This window comes from Diachasma alloeum, unplaced genomic scaffold (genome assembly GCF_001412515.2).
Source record: "Diachasma alloeum isolate Michigan unplaced genomic scaffold, Dall2.0 Dall_scaffold_00828, whole genome shotgun sequence".
Lineage (NCBI taxonomy): Eukaryota > Metazoa > Arthropoda > Insecta > Hymenoptera > Braconidae > Diachasma > Diachasma alloeum.
This window is the reverse complement of record NW_021680955.1, coordinates 60,224-69,665: the sequence shown is the minus strand read 5'-3', so window position 1 is coordinate 69,665 and position 9,442 is coordinate 60,224. Positions and strand designations below refer to the sequence as shown.

At 35.8% G+C, this 9,442-nt stretch overlaps 1 protein-coding gene across 1 annotated transcript in view; it reads left to right on the top strand.

Annotated features, from left to right (window-relative positions):
• The first annotated feature begins 4,737 nt into the window (after nt 1-4,737).
• The window catches only part of LOC107044844 (proton-coupled amino acid transporter-like protein pathetic), a 49,572-nt gene continuing 44,867 nt past the window's right edge, over nt 4,738-9,442 (top strand). Inside the window, exon 1 of the mRNA XM_015266888.1 lies at nt 4,738-4,968. The gene's annotated coding sequence lies outside the window, so the exon portion shown is untranslated. The remainder of the gene's footprint in view (nt 4,969-9,442) is intronic.

Below are 9,442 nucleotides of genomic sequence, written 5' to 3'. Positions count from 1 at the left end.
AAATCTTAGATTTTTCCGGGGGGAAAGTCGGTCCAAGGGTCACAAGGGTCAAAGTGTCAGATCTTGGATTTTTCGCCAAAATCGAATTTTTTAGCCGGGTGAACGTTGATTCCAACTATTTAAGCGCCGGGCTAGTCAGAACTGTCAAAAGTATGTGGAAAAAGTGAAAACTGAGAAACCGTTTTTTTTGGCCCCAGCCAAAGGGTCAGATTTTCGGGTTTTCCGGGGCAAGTGGATTTTCGCCAAAATCGAATTTTTTAGCCGGGTGAACGTTGATTCCAACTATTTAAGCGACGGGCTATTCAGAACTCTCAAAAGTATGTGGAAAAAGTGTAAACTGAAAAAGTTTTTTTTTTCAAATTTTCAAAGGGTCAGATTTTTCGTTTTTTTCGGGAGAAAGTCGACTTTTGCCAAAATCGAATTTTTTAGCCGGGTGAACGTTGATTCCAACTATTTAAGCGACGGGCTATTCAGAACTCTCGAAAGTATGTGGAAAAGCTGATAACTGTCGTTGCTATGCAACAAAACTTTCTGGAAATATCCAATAATTTTGAAGGCCTTAATGTACCGTAGCTGCAAATTATTCATTCTTATCTGAAGAATTTTTTCATTTGCTTTAATCTCTTAAGTCTCTGCCCCACCTATCAAGAAAAAGGTTTGTGGCAGGAATTTTTTCGTTCCTAGAAACCTGTTTTCTCCCTCAGGGACAGGTCGGACAGTGCACAGGTCGAACCTGCAGCTTCCCGACAGTCAAGATTCCTCTGAAAATTAAATAACCGCATATGAATTTTCAATTTTGTGAATTCAAATGCAATTAAAGATGAAATCATTTCTGGTATTATCTGTTCTGGAAATCCAATATACACGGATGAAAAATTCCAGAAAAAATTACGTGATAACTCACGTAATCGTGAGGTGGAATCCCCATTTCTGGAATTGCTCGCTGTAATGCTCTGAGTCCTCCAAAATTGTTTAAAAAATTTCGAGTTTTGTTGCATAGCAACGAGAGGGCGAAGTTGTGTAGATTAAAATCCCGAACGCGTAGCAATTGCATTTCTATTGGTTGACATTCAGGAGAATAATCACGATAATTCGGGAAATACAGTGAATTTTATTGAATTGAAACAATTTCAATTACGAGGTAATGATATTTATGTGTTTTCGTGGGGAAAATATGTCAATAATAGGGGAGTATAGGGGAAAATGGACACTTTTAAATTTTTTTGAAAATATTCATAGCTCAGAAACAGATCTATCAATTGAGCTCAGTCTGTGCTCATCACAAAGAGGAATCATTGTTCTTTCTATTGGAAAATAAAATGATTCCATTTCATGAGCAATTCAACACGTCATGAACATTACAAAAAAAGTCAAGTGTCCATTTTACCCTATCCTCCCCTACTCCATGTTTCTCCCCGGCGTGCGCAAAGGACACATTTTCCTCCCCCTTCCCGGAAGGGGACGGAAACCCATCGGTATAACCAATTGTATCGCAAAATTTTCCCGTCAATTTTATTTGCTTAATTTCGATTGGTTACGTTGATGCATCTTCGTACACTGTGAGGAAAACGACAAGTTCTCAAACAAGTCTTACTTGTGCCAAGAAAATGGCTTTTTGAGAATGATCAAATAGTATATTGTGCCCCTAGGGAGTAAAAGTATTTTCCGACGAATGTGACGTTATAACCCGAGCCGAAGGGGAGGGTTATAATCACATGAGTCACAAAATACTGTGACTCATGTTTTACTGCCATGTGGCACACGATATTTTATGCCTCGAGGACTGAAAACCGCGATTTAACCGAGCGGAGCGAGGTTAGAATCGCGGTTTTCCGTCCCTAGCGGCACAAAAAGGATTTTTTGTGCCAAACATGCAGAGAGTGGGCCGGAATGAAAAATTTTTGTCACAAAAATAGATTTAGTAGTTAAAAAAAAATTGCATTCTCTGTACACGCAAGAAATGTCATTTCTAGCACTACTCCTTCGTTATTCGATACTCCCATACGTATTTTGCTCCCAAAAAATCTTTGTCTTATGCGGAATAAGGGATAGTAGTTTTTCATTTCAACTATCTAATAATCACAGACAAGAAATGAACCCTTAAATGAAACAATAATAATGATATGATAGCAATCTTGTAACTTGGGGATAAAATATTTGTTGATAAATTTTCCTCTATATGAGATATTTTCATCCTGAAAAGGCACCGTCTGACGTGAATTATCCGCCTCTTGAGCAAAATATTTCGTTCCTGTCGAAAGCAGAACAATTATTCGTGTTTGAGACTTTCAAATTCGAACCAAACAAATTCTTTTTTGGCAATTTTCAACTAGAGATTTTGGTGGCCAAAACAAGACTTGTTTGACGTGTTCGTTTTTCTCTCAATGTACGGATTCTGTTTCATAAGCATGCACCTTCGGAGTGACTTGAGGGCTACAAAAAAGGTCGTGGCAAAAAATTTGCTATCTCTCTTATATTCCGGGATATTCATTAAAAACTGGCCAATATTCAAAATCGACTTAAGGGGATACGTCGGTGAAATTCAAAAGTCTTCACTGGGTCTTGGGACCCATCGAACAGTTTGTGAAAATCGCGAACCCGATCGATTTTGCCCCGTATAATCACAAAAAACTTGATTTTCCGGTTTTTACCTTCAAAATTCTCCTGGCGCCGTAATATTCATACGATTTTAGCTTTTTTTCATGTTCGTTACACTCCAAAGAATAAAGTTGAACATCCATTTTACTTTATTCGCAATAGATCATGAATAAATGAATTTTGAATTTCATAAAGTTTTCGCGTCTCTAGAGTAGAGTAAGTTTTCGCTACTGAATTTCCTTTTTGAATTAATTTTTCCTCGTTACACTCATCAATCAACTGGAGTTTATTCATACTACTTTATTACTGAAGGAATAATTTACCTAAAATTTACGGATTCCGTTGATTTCTTCATAAAATTTTGAAGCTTCATTGATGAAATTCCTTGGAACTTCACTGGAACGGCAACATCATGAAGATTTCCAGAAGTGTACTGGAAATTTTCGGAGAAATCCTGAAATTTCCACACTGATAGAATGATTTATTTATTCCAAACCAGATTCGCTAACAGTTAACGAATGGTAGAGTTGAATATGACCAAATAAATATTCGCTAACAGTTAACGAATGGTTCACTTGAAAGGTGAAAGTCGAGTTAAACAAGGCTCCTCAAATCTGCATTCGTTAACTATTAACCAATGAACATTTGGTGAGACCAAACAGACCCTAGCCTTCAACCAAGTCCATTTGTTAACAATAACTAATCCTGTCTCTCAGTGCACCTTCGATTTTCGTGATTGTTACTCCAACTTCCTCCCCTCGCGTCCGGAAATTGAAAACTCTAGGTTTGTGACAAGATGACTCACAACTACACTGAGAAAAAAAATTTCTAAGAAATAGAAATTCTATGATTGATCCAAATCGTTCATCGATTGAATAGTCGCAAAAGAAAATGCTATTGCAAGACACAAATATCGATTTATTTTTAATATTTTCGATTGAAAAAGAATGAGATCAGTTATCTAAACTTTTTTTTTGTTACTATCTACTTTTCAGTACATACGAATCAATGTCTGTATTATCAGATATCTTCTTCGAATAAAGCATATAATTATCCAATTTATCAGCGTCACAATATCCCGCAAAAGAATATCTGTTCGATTGAAAGCAGAATTCATAGATGCAATAAAATATTCATTTGGTCTATGAGGAACATATTGTTGGATACTCATTGATGCGAGACTTTCGCGGTGAACAGTTTCTTGTTTACGACAAACGCAATTCTTCATCATTTGAACTGATTATTTTTCCATTGCAATTGTGAAAGAAAAATTATTTGCGCCAAATCTGAAGCGTTTGAACTAAACCAAAATTGAATTGTATGAAATCGATTTTGTCGCAAAAACATGTATTTTCTAAATTCGACAGAGTAAACAAAATATACTATACTATAACAAAATGGATTTCATTCAATCCAATTTTGATTTAGTTTAAATCGATATTTGTGTCTTACAATAGCATTTTCTTTTGCGACTATTCAATCGATGAACGGTTTGGATCAATCATAAAATTTCTATTTCGTAGAATTTTTTTTCTCAGTGTACGAACCAAAATGCTTTTTTTACTCGTGATATTTCCTTCAACCAAGTCCATTTGTTAACAATAACTAATCCCGTCTCTCAGTGCACCTTCGATTTTCGTGAGCGTTACTACAACTTCCTCCCCTCGCGTCCGGAAATGGAAAACTCTACGTTTGTGACAAGATGACTCACGACTACGAACCAAAATGCTTTTTTTACTCGTGATATTTCCGGAATTCTTGACCCAGTTCTGGACCCACCCACGCATCCAGTCATTTTTCAAAGCCGAAAAATCTATTTTTACATTTAACGCCATTCTGCGTCATCTCTCCCGAGAATTGGGGAGTCAATCACATTTCCAATTACAAAGTATTCATTGAAGGCAATAACAAGTCGAGAAAGCGAGAGCGAATGCCAGAAGATACAAAAGCGCTGAACAATATCAAACAACAGAGAAAGAAGAAGAAATTGGATCACAAGAGGAATCGTCGGGTTGGCGGGGTGCGTAGGAGGCGCCCCTGGTGGTCTCCACCGGAAAGTCAACACCGGCCCTCCCCTCTTTCGCCGGAGCCACATTGTAAAAAAGAGCCGACCACCCAGGCTTATTCTAGCCACGAGCATCCGTGGAAACGCGTCGTCCCGGCACTCTCGGTCAACGTCACCGTTTCTGACCGCTTGTTTCCTGCATTTACGTTAACATCGACGATATTTACGAACCATATGTTCAATATCGTCTAGCAGTGCATCCGAAACAATCCCTAGAGTACTTTATCAGTGATGAGTTTACGGTTTTATGTGAGAAATTATTAATTCTGCTCCGAAATCGCTGAACTAGGCGCATCAATTTTCCGGTAAGTTCTGCATGAAAATGAGTTCAATAAATTTTTAAAAATATTTGGAGCTGCTGTTGGGGTTTCCAGTTGCAATAAGTCGATGAATAGTCAGCGATAAAATTGGAGTTAGGTTTTTGAGACTTTTGGGGGAATTCGGGGCTGCATGCAAGTGAATTCACGTGTTTCGTCATGCAGTTGAAACCTGCGCATCGCTGGTATGATGCCACCACGTGGTAGCCAAATAAAATGTGTAAAACGATTATTTCGTAGGTGGAATGATAATGCGTCAGGTGAGCTGTCATCGCGGATTTTTATGGTCGTAATAAACCGGTTGATGCGCGGCGGGATTTTTTAGCGTCTCGCCGTTTCCAGTTTTGCATGATGTAATTGTATCCCAGAGTTGAGAGGGTGCGTGGGGCAAGCATAAGGCACTTACGCCCTTGCCGCTCCAACAGGGAAAATAACGTCAACGATGGCAATTCGTTGGAGGCAATGACGACACGCTGTTTGGCATTCAAATTTATGAGAATAATTTTAGTGACGGAGGGAATAAAAGCTCTATGTTGTCGAAATTGATCGGTGGAGCGGAGGTCAATCTGTTTGGTTGGAGGTTTTCTCGTGTGGATGTGGAATTAATCGATATAAATGTGCACTTGAATTATCTCGGGTTTATGTCTGCGGACCGGAGGCGATAACGTTGACCCCAGGGGTTTTAACGAAGTCCAGTCGATTGACTTTGTTCCGATTTAATTTGTTTGCTTGGGAGTGATAATGGGAGGAAGTCAATTGAATTTGTTTTTCTATTTTTTTGTGGGGTTGTTTTGTGATTGAGGGGGGAGGGGGTAATGGCAGAATTTGGGGTCTCGGGATCTTATGACTTTTATGTATTTTTTTGTTTCTGCTTGCGAATGGAGGATTTGTGATCGTTGAAATTTAAGTTTTGGACGTTTTTTTATATCGACCTGTTATGACCCAAAATGTCAGAAAATTCAATCCATTCAGGCAATTTTTAGAACGCGTCCGTACCTATACAGCAAAAACGAATGTTCGAATTTTACACGCCTTTTGTAGATTTTTCAGACACTAAAAAACGTCTGAATCAAACGATTTGTCTGAATTTCAAACATGAATTAAGATGTTCGGGCACCTGCTCGTCTGAAATTCTGACACATTTTCATTTTATTCGGACGTTTTTTAATGCCTGAAAAATGTCTACAAAAGGGGTGTGAAATTAAAGTAAAGGTGTGTAAAGTTTTTCTTCAATTGTTTGCTAATGAATGGATGGAATTGAATCTTTTTTTTTCAAATGTAAGTATTGTTAAGCGTTATCGATCGACATTAATTAAAATTTAATTCATCGATTAGTTTTTTTAATTTTTGAATTTTTTCGAAAATCGATTGTCCGATAATTTACGATAATTTAAAAAAATGTTCTGAATTGATTGAATGATGGCTTAAAAAAGTGTTCGAATCTCCCTTTGACCGAGTTCGAAGATGAAGGCGATAGCAATAATCGTTATTTTGATTTATTCGAAATTTTTTTTTAATTTTGTATTTTTTGAAAATCAGAATTCCGGGAATAACTTTGAATATCGTGCATCAAATGAATTCAATCACAGTTTGAAATATTTGTTTTAATGCCATTAAGTCGAAGTTAAAAGATGACTACGATAGCTATATTGGTTGATGTGATTTTTATGATGATTGTTGAAAATTTTGAATTTTTCATTGATTTCCCTGAACGCAAGCTTTCTGATGGTTTCTTCAAATGTGATGTTTCAAATTCAGTCAAGTATGTGTAAATAAAAATTTTCTATCAACATTTCATCGAAAGGCTGAGGGGAGAGATAGAACTGTCAAAAAGACAATCGGTTTGCTCCTTACTAAGAACTTATTTGATGAGATTATGCGTACAAAAACGAATCGACGTAGAGAGTGCCGGAGAGTAAATTATAAACATAAACAATAACTCCATGGGGAGAAAGATCTGATATGAGAGATTGGTGACGATATTCTTTTTGGTCTTTGTGACCGGTATTTAATCTGCTGGAGCAGTTCGTAGAGTACAGACGTTTCTTTCTCGTGCCATACTAAAGTAGCTCTACCCTTACGATAAATTCAAAGATTATTGAAAACTGCAAAAAAATTGCAGAAAACTCAATTAGATTCGGAATTCTAATTTTTTACTCAATTTAATTATCGTTTTGGTTTTTCAAAGAAGAAATGTTTAAAAATCAGGATTTAACCCAATGTCTTAGGCGAAAATCAACATTTCTATTGTAATCAAAGTTTAAAATCTGATTTTTTTTCATTAGATGTGGAAAAATCAAGAATTTTTTTGACACCTCATAAAAAATAATCCACCGTTTTGCAAACGAGTTTTATTATTTATTTATAAGAGGGAAATGTTTGAAAAAATATCAGTATTTTGCGAAATTTAATTTAGATAATACTGACTGGGTGTAAATTTTTTCAAATTTTTTCCATGAATTTAGTTGAAAACTTTAAAAACTGAAAATATCCAAAAGTACCGCGTAGCCCGGCCGAAGGGTAGAGCTACTTTAATAAAGAAAGACAATCAAAAGTAAATTCACTGCGTTTAAGAATTATTTCATGACCCACTTCCATTAAAAGGGATAATAAGAATAATGATAACATTCAACTAAGTTGAAAATCTGCCAAAATTTGGTAAAGGGAAATCGTATTCAGTTTAATAAAATGAAGTAAGCAATGAATTATACGTGATAGAAGGAAATGATGTGCAAAATCACCAGTCGGAAACATATTCTTAATTTATCGTTTTATTTATTAATATGCTTCCAAAAATTACTATACTATATGCAATTCAAGAGCAATTTCCCACTCATTTATAGACATTTTTCAAAAAGTAAAACAAAATTAGATGTTCGTTTTTTGTATTGTTTTGTAAAAAATCTCTGAAATATTTCTCTAAAAGATAATTGAAGATAATTTCTCTGAAGATAATTGAGGTTTAATGAGGATTTTTTTTCTGGAAAAATATCAGAATTACAAAAAAAAAGTTGCTATCAATTTTTTGCAATTTCTCTTGGATTTCGTGATATTAAAAAAAATTAATTCTTTTGAGAAATCATTTCAATTTGAAATCCTGTTAATTTCTACCTGCAGAATACTGTTTTTTCAAGGGAAAATTATCTCCTAGATGGAATTGAAAATAAGAAAGATTGCGGTATTGCAGTTGAGAGTGACCGCGTGGACAGAAGGCGCCGGGTATTTGACGAGGATAGAAGCAACGCATCGTGACACAATAACGCAGACTAATTATACGCCTCTGTTACGTTGCACTGTAGACAGAATGAAGTCCGGGTATAACGGGACAGGTATTTGTTTTTTCACAGATGTGAATCATCCGATTCGACTTTTTGCTTTTTTTTTAATTTCCAAAATTATTATCTTTCAAAATAAATATTATTATGAAGTTGATTACTCTGCAATTTCAGATTGTGAAATGAACTCCCCAGAAACGGATTTGTTTCTTTTATTTTTAATGTTTGTGAGTTGATAAATTATTGTAATGCTTTTGCGGATAAAGAAAGAGATTCAATGACTTTATCTTTAAAATTATTTCTATTTTTGGAAATTTGTTAATCCGTTTGGTTTCAATTAAAAGATAGCGTCAACGCCAGAATTTTGAAGATAGATGTGTAGATTATTTCACGAATATCTCGGGATAAAATAACGTTTCGGGAAAATAACGAGAGATCTGTTTTTTTAGGGAATTTTATTGGCTCCGGGAAATGTCTTTAACTATTTCTCCGCTAGTTTAATGCGATTATTGTTACACCCTTTAGTTGTTGTTTGATCCAAAGACAACAATTTCATAAGTTACGAGATGTTGAAAAAACATTCGCATTGAGATTGAATTGTTCACTTAATCATTTTCCTCTCTCTTCTGATTCCTATTTTCCAATTTCATAAAAGAACTAAAAAAATTGCCATATCAGGAGGGGGGAGTCATGGATTTGAGTGAGGTAATATACAAGGAGTGACGTCAAAACAAAACGTGGAACGTAATATTTGGATTGCCCCATTTAGAAAAAAGCTTTCGATTTATAATTAATTAAATTTGAAAATGCATTCAATTGGCAGACAAGCATTAAAAAAAAAGAAAAGTATGTAAATTTACTCTAAAAAGTTTGTGAACATTAACTTTCAGTCCATTTGGGAAAGGGTTGACAGTGGATTTGTCATGTGATTTTCAATCGGATTTATCATACGATTGTTCCCCACTTCCTCAGGGCCTTAAGGGTCATGCTGATGAGGGTCAGAATCTTGTTTATGGTATTTTTATGAGGGTCACGAGGGTCAGAAAGCTTCCAAGAAAGTGATAAGGGTTGCTGCGGGTCAGAGTCTGATAAAGATTGGGAAACCCGTGAGGGAACCATTTGACAACGGTTAGAATCATAAAGGTCACCAGGATCAGGAACTTTGGCTTAGTATTTACACCCCTTAT